General features: G+C 39.9%; 1 long non-coding RNA gene across 2 annotated transcripts; it reads left to right on the top strand.

Annotated features, from left to right (window-relative positions):
• The first annotated feature begins 490 nt into the window (after positions 1-490).
• Positions 491-15,198, top strand: LOC118244584 (uncharacterized). Of its 2 annotated transcripts, XR_004777586.2 has the most exons (6): positions 491-630; positions 3,441-3,547; positions 7,145-7,205; positions 7,764-7,874; positions 9,229-9,319; positions 14,627-15,198. It is a non-coding gene; the product is annotated as an uncharacterized LOC118244584 (long non-coding RNA). The 2 variants fall into 2 exon arrangements; XR_004777587.2 differs by lacking the exon at positions 7,145-7,205.
• Positions 15,199-18,182: the final 2,984 nt, after the last annotated feature.

Genomic DNA, 18,182 nt, shown 5'->3' with positions numbered 1-18,182 from the left:
GGAGAGCATCCCAACTGGTGTCCTTTTGACTGAAAATTATACTTGTGTTAATCAGGGGTATTTCTAGATGGAGGCATAAAGCATGAAGATGAAATACTCAGACAGTTGAAGTTAAGAAGCAAAATCGCCCTTTCTTAATATACGTTCTCCTCATTAAAATGGAAGAGAAAAAGTTTCCATTACCCTGTACCTTCCCTGTAGCCAAACAATTCTAAGGAGACAAAAATCACACTAGCTCTCCTACTCAGCTATCAAAACCTGCAGCTTTCTTTCCTTTGTCATCTTCCACCTACTGGTTATTTCAGTGGAATCTGATGATCCAGGTCACATGCGGGATTTCTGTGGTTTAATTTTGTCTTGTAACTTCTGAATAGGGAAGCACTTGGGTCTCAGGGATTTGGGGAAAGGTAGAATGGTGGGGTGATTGCTGTGTAACACCGTAAAAGACTTTGGTTTAGATGTCTTTTTTAGATTTTGTTCTTTTTCTCAGATACATCAGCATCCACTGCCCGTGGTTCATGTTGATGCATTCCTTTATGATGATGATTTTCGTTGATTCATTGTGTGAGGAGGAGAGAATGAATAGAAATTACTGTGCAGAGTGTGGCTCATACAAGACTGCATCTTTAGGTAAGTGCTCTTTTGGGAACATGAGAAACAAATTCTGTTCAGCTAAACTGGTTTGCGCAATGACTCAGCTGGACAGCACAGCATCCAGCTGATGGAGGACTTCATGCACACTTGTGCAATACACAGCCAGAATTATTGCCATTAACCAATGGAAGGAGATTCCTGCACAAGCAAGTCGAAATAATTTGCAGTGTATGAATGACCCTAGTTGCCCACAAAAACTGGGCAGGGAAGAGGTACATCTATGTACAACTGAAAAGGAAGATGCAAGAAGAAAACTGTTCCTACTGTGCAGTAACCTCAGTCTCCTCTTGCAGGTTGAAAGGCAGTAGAAAGCACCATCTGTCTTAAAGCTCATGTGTGGTGTGGTACAGATCACTGCTGTCACCAGCACAGCACAGGCATTGAAGAAGGAATAGTTTGTAAGGAGAACATTCTGTTCCTTAAAACCTTGGAGTTAAATTTTAAGCTATTAATATGTCTGCCCATAAAAAGGTTTGTATGAATTGTGTTGAGCTTTAGGTACCATGTTTTCTTTTTTACTTAAATGACTCCAAGTTAGTGTCTTTGATTTTCTTTAAAGTGTATCACTGTGCAGAAAAAGGGAATTTAATTTCATGAAGGATTTCAAAATTCTCCATGTAAGGGAATGAGTCCCTAGGTTCAGGACAGTCTCCTTGGCAGGCTACATCAGATCTGCAACCCTGGTTTTCCAGGGTCCCCACACTAGTTCAGGCAGGAAAGCAGACAGGTTTTCAGTGATGGCAACTCTTCAGATTAATGTTTAATTGGTTAATAACAAACTAGTTAGCACTGCCCATCCAACACCTTTGTTCTCTTATTTCCCAGAGTTTATTTTGCATTCCTTTTCTCTCATGAAACTGAAGTTTCTTTATCAACATGTACTGCCTGACCTGACAGGAAAGGTAGTGGTTGACATTGGCTCCAGGCTTGGTGCAGAGCTATTTGTGGTAACTTCCAGCACAGGAATTTGTATTTTATTACTGTGACAATCATTTTCCCTCTTCTCTGACTGCCTACTCTCGCTACTCGATCTTGGACAGGTCATTCCTAATGACATCTCTGGTTTGACTGTCTGAATAGAGTGTGGTGCTGCCTAGTAGTGATTTTAGTTCTTGCTCTTTCCTCACAAAAGGGAATACAAATGATCTTGCTTACGGAGAGGAGAAGTCTGTTGTCCAACACGGCAGCATATTGCTCTCACACATGTTGCTCTTTTGCTAATTCCTGCTCTGTCTCTCCTTCATAAGTAAGTTTGTCCCGTATGTCTTGACCATGTCTATATATAGATTAGTTATGTCAAATTCCTTTATGAAGCTGACAAACTGTTAAATTACACAAAGGAAGACTTTGATATGAATTTGTCTCCAAAAACATATTGTCCTGCTCTGCGTTTTAAAATGCACATAAAATACTTCATCGAGAAACTTGAGTGCAATTTTGATTGCTTTTGGCATGGCTGGTGCAACATATGGCCAACAGCAATGCAAAACACACATTACAACTTTGTTACAAAAGTCAATGGCTGTTTAGGGCTCAGTCTTGGAAACACTGGAGCATGTAATTTTACTCATCTGAATAATCTAATTTTGGGACTACTCAGATGAGGAAAGTTACTCCAATTTGTAAATATTTGCAGCATTGGGTCCTTAAATGGTAACACTTTTGTTAGCTATTGAATTTGTTTTGAAGCTCTTAAATGCTTGTATTGTTAGAGTAGAAGATAGTCTCAAGATAAAGCAGGAAAAACGTTTTGTAAAGATTCTACTTTTTGTCATGTTCTTGACTTGTGTTGGAGAAATGGTGACTTTACCTTCACAGGCTGCATTTCTGCTGAACTGAGTGGGTTCAGAAAATGTTGATTAGATTGCAGTCCATAGGTAGCTCAAACAGTCTGTATCTTTAGCTTTGTTTGTCTGCCTCTCCCATTGTTAGCAATAATGCTAATGTGTAATAATGGTGTTCAGTGGAGACAATGGCAGATAAAAGTTAAAGCAATATCTCTAGTAGGGCCCTATATGTTCAAGCATTTGGTGGTTGTTTGGTTGTTGCTGTTGTTTGATTGTTTGTTTTTTTGTGGGAAGGTTGCTTGTTTCTTAAAAAAACAAACAAACAAAAAAAAAAAACATCTCCAACAGCTTTCCAAAATCTTAGTCCAAAACTGATCCACTGAAGTATTTTGGGCTTATTATTGAGGGATAATATCTCTTTTTTGTTTCATATGCAACGCTATGAAGCACCTGAAAATGGTAGTAATACAGTTCTTAGAGGTGCTGACAAAGACTGTCCAAAAATATCCCATTATATTATGGGCACATTGTCCTCCATTTTCACTCACATTGACTGTGTGTATGTCTTAGGGTTTTTTGTTTGTTTGCTTGTTTTGTTTTGTTTTCCCTTGCTATTTTTTTCTTCAATTTTCACTAGAAACAAAAATGTACAGTCTTTTCCTTTCACACTACTTTTATAATTTGTTTTCTACTGCTTTTTTCCTTCCAAGGCCTTTTTCCATCTGTTTTGCAATTGAAGTAAAGTTGGAGCTTTACTTTTCTTTTTATTTTGACCTGTTATGTTGGATTTCTTTAAAAATTCACAAGATATAAGGGGAAATTGACAAAATAGGGGCTTAGCTTTGAAAAATACATCGCATCCATATTAAGACATATCTCAGCATCCTTTTCTAAAATACTTTCTTAATCTTAACCTTTGTTTTATATTTTCCATTTTGACTGAAATATTTGAAGTTGTTCTAAAGGCATCAGTTACTAAATTTCCATTTCCTAACACAGGGTTATCTTTATAGCTCAGCATCCCAACTCTATGGAGTAGAAATGAAGACTTTTGCCAGTTGCAAGAAATGACAGTTATAAAATACCAGCTCATTAACAGAATAAAGGTAACTAAATAATATGGTTCAGTGCATTTTTAACCACTGTGCAGTAGGTATCCTGTTTATGAGAGAGACTGGTAAATCAGCATTCTGAGAAGTTGTTTCTGCCTCTGCTTGTTTTGGTCTTAAACAAAGGCTTTGTATTGGAAAACAAATTCTCAAAGCAGTAAGGAGAAAGGAAATTACCGAAATACGATAATGTGTATCAAATTGCTTAGCCTTTTTCTGGAATCTACTTACCTGCTGGCTCATGCAAAACAGATACATCTTAGCTGTTTCTCCAGTGAACTAATGACAGGATTGCCACTAACTTCATTGGAACTGAGCATGTAAAGAGTTTCTGTCTTGAGTAACAAAACTAAATATCTCTGTGTTTCATTAACACTAGCAGAAAAATGTTTGTAGGATTTGCAAATTTGCATCTAAGAACACATAAAGGACTTTTGGCTATTGGTATTTGTTTTCTTGGAATGCCAGTGCATGTGTACCTTCCACAAACAATATGGGTTTCAAATAATAGGATATCATATGGGAACTGTTTCCATACTCCTGTTGTGGAAATAACTACTACCACTTTAATGAGAAAAATGTTTTGTATTTGGGCATACCAGTTGTTTTGTTACCGGCAAAAACTGGTGAAAAGGGAATGCTGAGTGAAATATTGGTTTTAATCCTGTGCCATATGCATATGTTCTTGAGTGGAGTCACACAAACTGCTGGGTGCAGTAATGAATTTGAAATTAAAGTAACCAATTTTAAACTGTAAAGAAATAATAAACATACATAAATATAACACAAGGTAAGCAGTATCATCGGGTTACCCAGTTCAATCCCAGGCTGCCAGTTTATCCATAACCTTAACTTTTTGCATATTCTTTGTGTTCGTTTGTGTAGCACCATATTGTGATGAGACTGAAGGTGCAGTTAAGAACTTTGTCAAGTTACTTCAGTGGAACTGGAGATGTATATACATGCTTTTCAGCCTTGTATATTCTTTATTATATGACTTTGTTTTTCCTTCACAGCTTGTAATTCTGCTGAAGTATTCATTTCAGAGCATAAAGATAAGAAGATATTACATTTTCAAAGCAATGCCTGAGGACTTTGCTGCTTGCATCTCATTAGATGCTAATTTAGTCATGTGACTTCTGTTATCACACTGCTTTTAATATCTCATTAGATTCTTTTTTACCCCCAAAATGAATCCTCTCTAGAGATACCTACTAGCTTAAAAAATAGAATCCAGATGCTGATAATAATTTATGACACAAATATGGAAAAAACTTTGAAAAGTCCTTTTGTTAAGTAACCATTGAATTTTTGTTAGAATATGTTCCCAAAGGACAGCAAGGTGTAATCTTAGTCAAGATTTGTTTTGTTAAAGTACATCGAAAGTTGCTCAGCATCTTTTGCCGTTGTAGCAAATGTTTAGATGCTGGGCAGAAAATAAAAGAGTTCAACAGATTTAAAATCATTTGCTGCCCACTCTGTTGTGCCAGCACATAGCCAAGCAGATCAGGGAATTGGTCCAGCTGAAAGGGAACCCTGCAAAAAAACAGTGTTTCAGCTGCAGTTGTATCTGGGTCTGGCTCGTGGTGCAGCCACTCATGTGGTCCAACATTCCTTCGTAGGAACAAGGATGTGTTTAGGGAGAAGGGGCTGCTGAAATCAGTTTAATCAGCACAGTCACCTACTCTGTAAATGCAGTCTTATTTTAATTCAAAGTTTAAGTGTTTTTGAAGTAAAGGAGGTAACAACACATGTTCAAAATTTCCTAGCAGTTTGTTTTTCTGAATTGATGCTTAAAATACGAGGACTACCATTAGTAGGGCATTAAGAAATTTCAGTACTAATATAACTTCTTGTGCTGTGTATATATATAACTTTTCCTCCTCCAGGTTGTTATTTTAAAGATCCGTTTGTGAATAATCTGTCAGTCACTTGTGTTTGGATTAAATGGCTGCTGCTCAGGTGTTTTGTACATAAATTTAGTGGTTTTGTTGTTTCCTCCCCTTGAAAATAAAAGAGTAAAGTAAAATGTCTCCTTAGCCTTGAAAATTGTGATCTGAACCCTGCTTACAGCCTAGGTGCACTAAAAATCATGGAGTAATGCAGGTTCTGATAAGTGAGCTCTGACAGGTCTTGCTGAAGCATGTTTTCTCCCTTGCTGTCTGTCCTGCCCCACTGCAGGAAGCAGTTGCCCATGTAGCAGGGCAGTAGTGAAGCCTTTATCTATAATACCTCTACCACCTCAGTTCATAGTCTGTCATTTTTATCTGCAGTTAGCAGTGGCTTATGCAGAGGACATGAGTTCACAGCTAGAACCTACCCTCTTTAGGACTGCTGGTGGTGACATCAACCGGAGTGATCCGTCTTGTTTCTCTGCTGCCTAGATGTTCCAGCTTCTTTTTAGAATCACAGAATCATTAAGGTTGGAAAAGACCTCCAAGATCATCTGGTCCTCCTGCAGTTTATAGTGCACTGTTTTAAGATAAATGATGACAATTTTTAATTGTATTAAAAAGCTCTAAGTATAGTGAACTAGTGGATAAGGAATTCAGATGTCCACACACTAGAGGTGAAAGTAGCCATTTGACCAGTCATTCTGACTACTAAACTGTCCATATTTCTCAAGGAAGTACAACCTTCAAACACTAGCCTGCCAGTTCTGGATAAGGTACAATAATGCATTTGGTTCCCTTCTGCTCACTGCAGGCAGTTGTGACCAACTTGGCATGGTGATGCGTTTAAGGAAAGAGAGCTTTTTTTTTTTTTTTTTTTTTTTTTTTTCTGAGTTGGAGCACTCTTACAGGACCCATGGAACATGGAATATAGCTCGCAGAGATTAAACGCTGTGATGCTGATTTTTTTTTCTGAACAGTAGAACCTTGTTTCTGCTATTACTGATATTAAAATATTTGGCTATAATTGCAATTGCTGTAATGCACTCTGATAGCATCAGCTGGGATCATAAACTGTGACAATTAGTCATCACTTCGCCCTCTGGAACCCCTACCAGTTGCAGGGGTGGTAGCATCTGTTTCTTTGGTCAATCAGAATAGCATGCTTTGCATGTGCTTTATGAAGAGTGATGTATATTTTACCCTCCCAACAAGTACTTGTATATTGTTAAGTGGGCAAAACGTTTTTCAACAGGCAAATGTTTTATCTTCTATACAAGCACTCAGCTTTCCTGTCAGAATCAAAGATTCCCTTTTACATCTTCCCAACACTGGAAGGAATTCTCAAAATGTGAAACATTAAATCCATCATGTTAGTATATTCTCTGCACAGCCTAGTAATAGGTCACACAGGAAAGACTGGAATTTGTATTTTCTCTACACTGTCAACATACATAGATGCACTTTCAAAAAATTTTGTGGAATGCAAGCAATATGCAGATTAGCATTCTTTCCTTTATCCCCTCAAAAAAAGATGTTCCGATTTATGTTTCTCCTCAGATTTAGGATGTGATGCATTTCTCCATGTTTAAGAGGAAATCAAACACATCTTGTCAGAGTGTTAATGAGCATTCATATTCTCCTGTCGCTATAATCTCACCTGTTTGAAAATGAAATGATGTGCTAATATCCTTTTTGGTAGGTGAAAGTAAATGAAATCAAGCCAGCTCCTATGCTGTCTGGGGACGCAGTCGTTTGGGAAGGTAAAGTACTTGCTGTCCTCCAGTGCCAGTCAGCATTTTGCCTTTCCAGCATTCCCAGTCCCAATACTGGTAATGAGAATTTAGTTGTCAAACCTACATCTGTAGTGTCTTTTCTAGCTACGATCCTTTAGTAAGCCACTGAGCCTGTGAGGAGCCTGTTAGTATCCTCAAAAAACCTTTAGCTAGCTTAACTCCTTCACTATAATCAATAACTATTTGTGGTGTTACATAGATAAATTAAAAGTATCAGCCGTCACATACATCATCTCCTCTTTTATGGCACGTGCTGTACTAGGGCAAAAGTTGGATACAGCTTATTTCATTTAATGTAATGAATCAAGTATTTTAATTAGAGGAAAGAAGTCTATTTTTTTTAAGTTTATTCTGGTTATTTACTTCAGTTTTTATCTACTGTTAACTCAGTGAAATACCCCTTTTTGTGACAAGTCCAAAATGGTGGTAGCAGGTGCTGTATTATGTTGACAGGCTTCATGTCTACTCAAAGGCTTTATTTGTCTCTTAAATTAATTTATGCCTTGTGAAATTTTTCTCCTTCAGGTGGTTCATGCAGACATCTGTACTCAGGCTTCACTTCTTCAGTAGGCTGATGTTTGTTGTTGTAATGAATAATGTCTTTGAATATTTTCTCGACAGACTGGAACAGGCCAGGTAAGCTATGTGTCCAAACAAGTAATCTATTTCTTTGGCAATGTGTGTGTAACCTTGTGAATTATGGAAAACCTTAAGGTTGTGCTTTTTGAAGTCACATACATAAATTACATAAGGAAATTGTTTCAAACTGCCTTTACTCAACTGGTTTTTTTTAAGTGCTAAGGTGCTAGGGCAGTTGTTTGTCATTAAACCCACTAAACACTGCTCCTTTGTTTACCCAAATCTTGCCCTGGATCCTTGCACTGATCTGTTAAAATAGTACCTTGCTGTTAAAGGGTCTGAAATTACTCTATCAGCATAAAGCTTAATCTTCAGAAAGAAGACAGATCACTCTGCCTTGTGGATGTCAGAGCATTAATATGGATGCACTGCAAAACATAATGATATTTCTATTGTATCTTCATAAGGATGTGGCAGCAAACAAATGCGTGGTTAAGGTTGTTTCTCTTTCAGGTACTAGACGCTCACAGATGAGCTTTTGTTAATCTAGCAGTGTCCATTTAAAACATTAATAATTTTACCTGACAAAGTTACTCTTCTTTTAGTATGGGCAGTAAAAAGGAAAGCATGTCTGTGTCTCTGCCAGCCCAGCCAACAGTGTGACATTGCTAGCAGTTTAAGGCTTGTTCTACTGCCCTTGACACCAAGCAGTAACGTCAGCCAGAGAGACAGAATGGATAGGTGAAGGGTAGTGGGTGTTTCAGATTGCCAGCAGATTTGTTTCCAGGCACATGACCAAGAATTCATCTGATTCTTCAAGAACTCAGGTGTAGTGGCTTAATGTTGCACTGGTACCATGAAGAAAAATGACATTTGAAGAATGCTGGAAATTAAATTCTTTTTAGTCTAAACTGCAGTGCTGTGAGAAATGATCTGACTTGCAAAATCAGGAAAAAAAGGAATGCTGGGGGCTATATTTAGATACTGCTATTGCTAATGTCTTAAGAGACTTTTGTCACGACTGCAAAGCATGTAAAGAGCTGCTTAATAAAACAGTGTGCGAGGGGACTGGATTTTCTTCAAAAGTTTAAAGGGACCAAGTGTTGATGTTTAATTGTAGTCCAAAGTGAGGGTACACAAGTACAAAATGACATGCATGTACGTATCAGAGTGAAAAAGTTACAAAAACTAACATTATAAGACCATATATTCCCTCTGTATTTAATACAAAGCTTGATTTTATTCCTGCAAAGTTATTTGCTGAGATGTGAACAGTGGCCAAAGGCATGTACAGCAAGTCTTTAAGCTTAGACTACTTCCGATGCTTGAACTGTAGAAGTGTTAGATTTGTTGTATATCAAATGTGTTTCTTTTCCTCAAAACTGATGACCTACTTTTAAATGTGTTTCAGAGCTTGGGAGTTTATTGCTTGTAATGTAAAGAAAAGAGGGTCCTTATTAGTGACAGTTCCAAACCTTAAAGATTTGCTCTCAAAGCTTCGGGTAAGTTCCCTCAGTCAGTTTTATCCAACACATTTTGTCACTTTCTATGGAAAAGCAGTTCTGTGCTGGAGGTTAGCTGCTTGCCAACATTGCCATCAGAAAGGGTATGTAATTTAGGGCATAGATTTAAAACCTGTAGGATTCTCGATTTTATTTCCAGGTTGACCACCAATGATCTTCTGTACTTTGATTGTTCCTACCCATTAAATGGAAAACCCAGTTTATATCAATGGGCTCCGTGTTAATAATTGCATTATTAACAAGACTTTAATTGTGAGGTTATAAAAAAACAACGACGACAAAACATTATTGAAGCCATATTATGTGAGTAAGTTTTGTAATGATTGTATTCATTATTTCCAGGTATAGGAGTAGACCCTCAGAAGTACAGATGTATTTATAAACTTCTAGTTAGAAGCAAAAAATTGTTTTCTCTATTTACCTCTGCATTTGCACATTGCCTTAAAACATGACAAACTGTTTTGCTAAGCCAGTGGGAGAAAATAATATATTAAAGAAGGGATTCCTGAGGATATCCCGTCTTCTGACCTGCTGTCAGCATTGAAAATTATACACAATATTGCCGGTATGAGCTGTTAGGAGAACAGATTAGGGAGAGATGTAGTCTCCCAACTAGCCAAGTGATTATGATTGGATCAGAAACATTACTTTATATTGCAGTTGGAAACAAACAGAATGACAACACAGCTTTAAATGATGCTGAACTTCCTGTGCTATCGCTGCTGTTCTCTGAGTAGTAACCATTTCCAAGGGACCAACCTCTGCCCTGTGTCCATTCTGCCATAGGTTATCGGTAGATTGCAGTTGTTATGTGTATGATGCCTATACAAATTATGCGGGCTGGCTTTACTTAGGAAACAAAACACTGATAATACATGACAAGGTTACTTATAAAGTGGCTTGCTGGCCACAATAGTCTGCTTTATAGACATGCAATCACTTGTTGCCTGTGTGCTGATGGATGAAATAGATCCTCAGCCCTAGGAGCAGCAGGGGTGTCATTTGACCTTTTGTTGGAGCAGACAGTAGTTACACAACAGATGAGAAGCCCTTTGTACTCTTACTACAATATTCCCTGGGTGTAAAACAAGAAAGTACCTGTGATTGTTCCATGGTACAGTTAGCTACTCCCTCACTACTTATGTCAAAATGATCCCTGAAATCAGGATGCTTGAGGCTTATACAAACGCATATAGAGAAGCAGTTGTAGCATACTGGCAAAATACCTACATTACCAACTGAGATGATTTTAAAAAGTTATCTGTATTCTCTCCTATTCAAGTTAAATATTATTTCCAGAAATGAGTTTATCGGTGCTGCCTAATTTGGAATGACTAATCTCTCTTATTATGTCTTGCTTTCTTAATGTTGTATCGGTCTTGAAAATCCTGTTATGCTTCTCAGAATTGTGTTAATTTAAGGATCTGTTTTCATTGTTTCATATGGATATACAATTTAGCCAATGGGTAGTAGAGGTGCAGCTAAACTATGATGTAAATGTGGAAAAGGATATTGACAAAGAAGCACTTGAACAAATATATCTATACAGTATTCTCTAGTACCTGGAAAAACTTACTAATAACCTTGTAATGTCATATATTTTGAGTCTAAAATGAATCCTGATTGATGTGTGTGAACAAATCAGGTCAAAATTGTTATTGTTATTAATTTGAGTGGTATCTGTGGTTTGTAATTGAGAGTCTTCTGAAACAGGATTTCTTGTGGAGGCATTGTGCCTCAGAAGAATATATTGGCTTTTAACTAGGAGATACAGTTTATTTTTGGTAGAAGTATTAGAAAGTGACTATAGACTGATGCCAAAAGAATTTTTGTTCACTAGCATTGTGTACTGCTAATGTTTGTTGAATATATCAAATCTAAGAATAGCAAATCATTATTAATATGATTGATAGCATTGCATTCAACATAGTTACTTAAAAGCTGCAGTACGTTAAGTTTTTCTGTTTTGTTTCAGCATAGGCCATTTCCCCATATTATCTGTAGTGTTCCTTCTATGGAATTTGTAGGTTTTCTTTCCCTGGTCTGCCTGCTAACCCAAGCATTTACTGGCATTAGTTAAGAGAAGCAAGTCTATCTGTTTAGTTAGTCATCCTTAAGGTGGCTATTAATGTAAAACACTGAAAGACACCTAGGAGGCATTGAGAATTAATACCACAAGTCCAGGACTGCAGAGCTCTGTTCCATGTCCTGCAGTTCTTCTGGGTATTATAGGAAGTATAATAAGCTTCAGCTTATTTTCAGTTTAAGAAGCTGAAAATTCTGAACAGGTGTCACGGCTTAGCGGAGGCTTGGTGGTGGCATAAAACATTGGAAATTCGTAACAGAGCCTCCTCAGAGAGAAAAGATCCACATACGCCCACCACATTTATATTTAGATTTTACGTTATAAGGATGTGAAGCTTTTAGTCAGCTGAAGAATGTTTCAGTTTTTAGCAAACATTGGCAATCAAGTGCAGAAATATTAACTTCAGGAGTTTTTGGACTAAGTGCATTGTGAATTCAGAAGTATTGTTAGCATCTAAAAGTTTGCTACACAGCTTATGTCTAGTGCAAATAGGAAAACTTTAAATTGGATTTCAGTCTTCAAATGATTTACAGGTCAGGAAACTTTATAATATATCCTGTAAGCAAAACAGAACAGTGGCCATTAGACACACAGTAACACAGTAAGTAAATGATACCAGATAACGGACAGTAAGTATTAAGAAATTATATTTTTAGTGGTTTATTTGACATGGAGGAGGATATTTTAACTTGAGCGATACTGAATCACTGCCCCAAAACGCCATTGCATCTATTCTTCATGCATTTAAGAGTGAAGAGGCTTTGCTTAAAATGTTTATTTTATTAAAGTACAGAAACTAAACTGATGATTACTTAATTGCCAACTTATTTGCCACAAATGCCCCTAGAAAGAGAACCTAGAAGAGACTAAGCAGCAGGATGGAGGTAATGCAAGGCTAATAAATCTAGCAAGCAAGGAGAGAATAACAAATGGGAAAAGAAATGCGTGTGCAATTCAGAATGAGGAAATGAGCACTATAGTAATCAGTACAGTACAGTGGAAGCTGTGACTGAATCTAGAGTGTATAAATAGGCTACTATAAAAGGAAGACTGGCTGGGACTTTAAAACCTACTGTATAACCCTACTACCACGTGAGGAGAAAACACCATATTGGAAAGTTTCTTACTTGTTTCAGAGGTTCTGCAAGATCTGTCCCCTATCAATTGGACTTTTGGTTCACAATCCTGGCTATAATCTGTGCCCTGCACCTTGTTTTGGTAATACGGGAACTATAGCTTTCATTGCAGTTGTTTCCCCTCTTCATGCTGAGTCTTCAAATACTTTTTTGGGTGTTGATCTCAGATTAAAAAAATTTCAATAGACTCGAGCAGATCACCAGCATATTTAATGACATCTGTATCCTCTGACTCTGGAAATAGCATGCACGCATCTGGAGCTCAGATGCAACAGAGGGTGCAATGGGGAAGCTCCCCACGTCTTTTTTAGACATCAGGAGAAAGTCAGAGGTGAGTTGAAGTTGTTGAAATGTCTGTCTTCCTCTGCTGCCCTTAACAGGTCCTTGATTTAAAACCACACATCCACGTGTTTGCAGAGAAAAGGTAGTGGTAATTCGGTTTGGTTTGGTTCCCTGTCCCTTCAGACATTTCTTCTTAACTTGGCTTCATAGGGCCAAAGCTCATAGGACTGTTCTTAAGGGTGTTATGCTAGACGAGCATGACAAGCATGACAAGCTAGAAACAACTAGTGTGTGAAAGAAGGTGTTAATTGAATTTGTCCCTTTTCCAACTTGTTATCTGTCTCCTTTTGGTCCTGTTATAGATTCCCTTACACCCGAGAAGCAAAAGTAAGATGTGAGGAGGTTTGCAAAACCCTGTGTGATAAGTGGGAAAATCTGTCTTCCCTGTGTACACCTGGGCAACCTGGGTCATCAGGGGAAATTTTCCTAAGAATGCCTGCATTGCCTTGGCTCTGCTTTTGCTTGTTTGGCTCTAGGAAGCTGCCAGGGGTACATCCAGCATGCCGAGTCCCTGTTCTGGGTTCTGCTATTGTTGTACTGCATGCTGCTTGAGAGACAATTGAACTTTTCTCTGCCTCAGTGTCTACAGTGAAAATGGGAATAACAAATCCAAAATCAAAGCAAGGTTGTGAATTAACTGAGTATCAACTGCTTTGAGATTGTCATATAAAATGTGCTACACAGCCAGGGTGTTCTTTGTAAACCGACCTGATTTAGAAGAGCTGGAAAGCAAAGCAAAACATCAAGTACTTCTCTCAGATAACTTTCTGACCCTTTTCTTTACAAGACAACATTGAAAAGGAAGCCCAGATTAACCACACCACAGCGCTGAAAATACATCAATAGTTCTTTCCTAGTGCCCTCATCCTTTGCGCTCTTCTTGCTGTTAGCTGGCTGCTGGCATCAGGAAGAGGGGAAGTGAGAGAAACAAACCCCCACTGGTATCCAGATTTTTGGGTTTGTGCACAGGGCAGTTGGGTGACAGCTACCACAGATGGCACTGTGGCTGTTGCAAGCTGCCGGCCCAGAAATTGCTTGCTGCTGTGAACAGCTCTTAGGCTACGTGGCGGTGTGCTACATCTTCCTGAAAAAGACACTGTTGTGTATGACCTGATGGAGCAGCTACCCCAGCTGTGACGCCAAAACCCTGTGGGTCATGAGCAACTCATAAATCATGGAAATTCATGTTTGTAGGGCTGAATTAGGACAAACTAATCAGAGGGAGCTGTGCATCTGCAGTGCTTCTTGTAATCACCAGGAGTTTCTGGCACACACTGAGAGCAGCTCCACTCTTCCACAGCAGCATAACTCTCCATGTAGTGCTCTGGCTTCTGCAGGACAAGCTATCTGAAGTTTAAATCCATTGAGAACTACTTCAGTAAACCAAAGAAGGTGTTTGGGACCCAGTGTAACAAGGCAAAAACTGTCAAGGTGTAAGAATGGTAAAACAACTTTGCAGACAGAAAACATTGCAAAATATTTGCTTGACATGATGTCTTTTTAAAGAAAAACATCAAAAGTCTGCTGTGGACAGCCTAGCTGTCAAAGGTGAGCTGTTTTCCATGTATGCTTCTTCCCAGTGTGTGGTATTGGAAGGGGTATTGGATGGGATAACTTGACAGTGGGACAAGCATGAAAAAAGTCCAGCTCCTAAATTCTTCTGCATCTGTGTTCTCTCCTTTTCTCTTTCTTCAGTTTCTTCTGTCTCTTGTCTCTTTCCAGCTGTCTTCTCCCCCAGGCTCCCGGAGGAGAGCAGCCGGAGGCAAGCAGCCGGAGGCAAGCAGAAGTGCCACCCGAGTGTGGCATTGCCTGCCTCTTGTCTCTGTCACTGGAAGACAGTAACAGCACTCTTAGCCAGTCACTTTAGCGGAGCAGCTTCTCCAGGCCAATGCGGCCTGGAATAATGATGGAAGCTTTTCTAAAGGACTGCTTCGCACTCTCCAGGAATTCCCATCAGGGCCTCCAAAGAAATGGTCAGACCCAGCCCCATCCCACTTCGGAGGTACCATGGCAGACCCAGGCTCTGACTCCCCGCCTTGGAAATGTGGGAGCTCAGCACAGACAATGCTGTGCCTCATTGCCAGCATTTTAACAAATGGTCTCTCAAAATTCACCCTTGGGCTGTGACAAACCCTCTGCAGTAGAGGGGCATGTATTTGTAGAAATAAGTGGAGAAGGAGGGCAATGCTGTTTGGCCAACTAATGCACGTTAAATTTCTGCAAATGTCGGTACATCCACTCGTTTGAGAACAGATTCATGTGGCACAGTGTTTTGGGGAAGAGAGAGAGATGGAACATCATGCTTAAATATATATATATTAAATTCCTGCAACTCAGTGCAGCTTACAGTATTTAAAAATATATATATAAAAAAATAAATAAATGTTTGTGTGACCCTAGAGATGAGTCTGTTCTGACAGGAATGAAGAAGCAGTTTGCTGAAGGCTTGGAGTTCATCATCTCAGGAGTCCCTTGGGGCTTGTAATGTAGGAATCCCCTACATTAGCATATGTTGGAGTCATTCCCCACTTACCTCAGGATTGCCAACAAATAGTTCTTAAACACCCAAGCCCAGAAGTTGCCTACTTGCTGTAAGTCTTTTCTAGCATTTTGTATTCCCCCCACTCTCCTCTGCGTGACCTGCACAACATCCTAGCCTCTCCTGCAGCTGTGGTAGTTCTTTACCCACAGGCCGTATCTCATGAATTGTTTTCATTCGTTCCTCTTGGGAGGTCCCTCTCCCTCCACCTTCTGTGACAGAAAGAACAGGAAAACATTTTTCATTTGCCATCACGGGATGCAGCAGAGTCCTCCTGGGCTCTACCTCATCTGCCCTCTTTTTGTGTGAAAATGGTTGTGAGGGCTCTGCTTCTCCACTACCTGCCCCAAACCCCACCGAGGGCCCCGGGGACACGTGGGAGAGAGGGAAGGCTCTCCTTCTGTCCTCCAGTGTTTCTGCTTCGCTTTGCTTCCCCAGGTTTGCTGGAGCATGGAAAGCAGCTAACCAAAACTGTCAGCCTGGGCTAGAAATAGCAAGAAGGGGGAAAGTCAGCAGGAGGTATCGTGCCAAAATCTGAAGCAAAATGTTCTACCAGAGTTTATAGCAGCCCCAGATCAGGGTCTGATTGTTTGCAGCATTGTGTGCATGTGTATTGTGTATGTGTGTGTGTGAACTTATATATATATATATACACAAACAAAATGAGACTCTGCTTATCCTCAAGAGTCTACTATGTACATGGACAAAGGTAGAAGAAAGGAAATATTATTTCCTATCTTACAGATGGGGCATTGAATTATGTGTCGTTATTGTGATCGTGAACATGAGGTAATTGCACGCACATGGTCTGTAGTATTGGTGAATGCACTTTTGTGGTCAATGCGTTAATTGACTTATAATTGTAAGCATGAAAATATGCACATCGCCGTTAAAAGAAATAGTCTCTATTTTAAAATGACATTAAAAAGACAAATAGTCCCCAATGGAGGGAGGAGGGGAGAGGAACATCACTGACAGCTTCCTGGCAAAGCATTTAAAACAGTAGAAAACAGATAACAAGCTGATACATGGATAAACCTAGCAAGGATATTGGTATAATGAAAAGAAGAATTTGGGTGGAGCTGCCTGCTTCACTTTCAGCTGCTCGAATAAAGAAGTAAAGAAAAAAATAACATTTTTAGTAGTTAGTTAAATGGAAAGCTATAAAAACAGGAGGCTGAGCAGCTTAGAAATCAAATGAAACGAAGGGTGCTTGCCCACTAACAAGTCCTAGGTGTTGGGGAGCACTATTCTATACAAGAGATATTGGGTGCCTGTGTATTTTCTTTCAGTCCTGCTTAAGGTGTGCAAGCGGAAGGTGTGCATGAACTGGTAAATTCTCTTGGTAATTCTGAAAGCATTTTGAGTGGTCAGTACATCCCAGTTACGAACTGTGACAAGTAGGGAATATGATTACTTGAACTTAGCAGCACACTCTGCTATGTATGCGTAGTCAGGGTATCTGTATCAGAAGTCTGTGCTGGTAATAGTAACCTCACAGGAGCGTCTTGGACCTCCTCACTGATCCTTTCACACTTGAGCATTGTAGAAAAGCTGGACCAATGACTGGTAGCTCGTTGTCAGCTCTTTTCCTGCCGGGGCAGTCACCCAGAAGGTCGTCAGCAAAAATCCAAAGCAGCACCAGGCAATGACTGGGTCATAGGAAGAATTCAGGGATTTTATAATCACAGATATGGCACATGTAAGTACAACATATGGTGTTGCAATACTGCGAGTCTGTAATTCTGAGGCACTTACTGGAATTACCAAGGAGCTCCACCGCCTAGTTAAAATCTGCCTTTTGTAGACTGACTCCCTCTATTTCAGTGTCATAAAGGTGTCAGCCAAAATTTCTGAAGCTGCACTAAGATTTGCTATAGGAGAAAAGACTCCAAACTATGTACAGCTTTTGGCCCTCTCTCAGGAAGGGGCTGATTGTGGAGTAGAGTGCATGTTGTTGGGCTTTTTTTAATTTTTTAATGACTCATGTGTTGGACTTTATTCCTGTTTGTCTTTCAATGCCAAACAAAAATTGCTATTTAGGTCAAACTGCTGTTTTGGTACTAATGGAAGCAGACATCAGTTTTGTCTATGGATTTCACAGCTATGCATTTTTCAGAGTGAAATTCCCTCTTTCGGCTGCTACTGACATTCAGTCGTGCAGGTGTTACGCTGACTTTCAGTGCTACCTCTGCCGTGTTACTCGTGGGTGCACGGCCGTGGGTTTCAGCCGGAGAGCGGCCTTTCAGATGTAGTTCCTTTTTTGTTCATGCAACCTTGGGGGATGGTCATCTCCTCTTCCCAGTTCCTACTTCCAGGCCGCCTCCTGCTGCCACTGCACTGTCCTGGCTCCTTGCTGTTACTTTCTCAGCTCTTCTACCCCGTGGCACAATCCTGCATCCTCCTGGCCCATGCCCAGCTGTGGCTGGCCCTGCTGTGTGGGGCTGTTTCCCAGCCTCAGCTCCCCTGGCTCCTGCTTTCTGCTACCTGCTGAGCACCAGCAGAGATTTTTAGCTCACGTTGTCCTCCGTGGCTCACCTTTGATGCTGGTGAGCCTCTGCAGGAGGCACACTGCCTGCCTCCTTGGAACCAGAGCCTCGGAGGCCTGCGCAGGAGCTGGAGGCCTGCGTGCCCCATTGCCAGAGGAAGGCTGGCACCGGCACAGAGGTTGCTCCAGGCCACCTATCCCTTCTTGGTGGGTAACCACGTGAGCTGAAGCATCTCTGTGCATCATGAAGC

This window comes from Cygnus atratus, chromosome 5 (genome assembly GCF_013377495.2).
Source record: "Cygnus atratus isolate AKBS03 ecotype Queensland, Australia chromosome 5, CAtr_DNAZoo_HiC_assembly, whole genome shotgun sequence".
Taxonomy (NCBI): domain Eukaryota; kingdom Metazoa; phylum Chordata; class Aves; order Anseriformes; family Anatidae; genus Cygnus; species Cygnus atratus.
The sequence above is the reverse complement of the archived record's forward strand: the minus strand, read 5'-3'. Positions and strand labels throughout refer to the sequence as shown.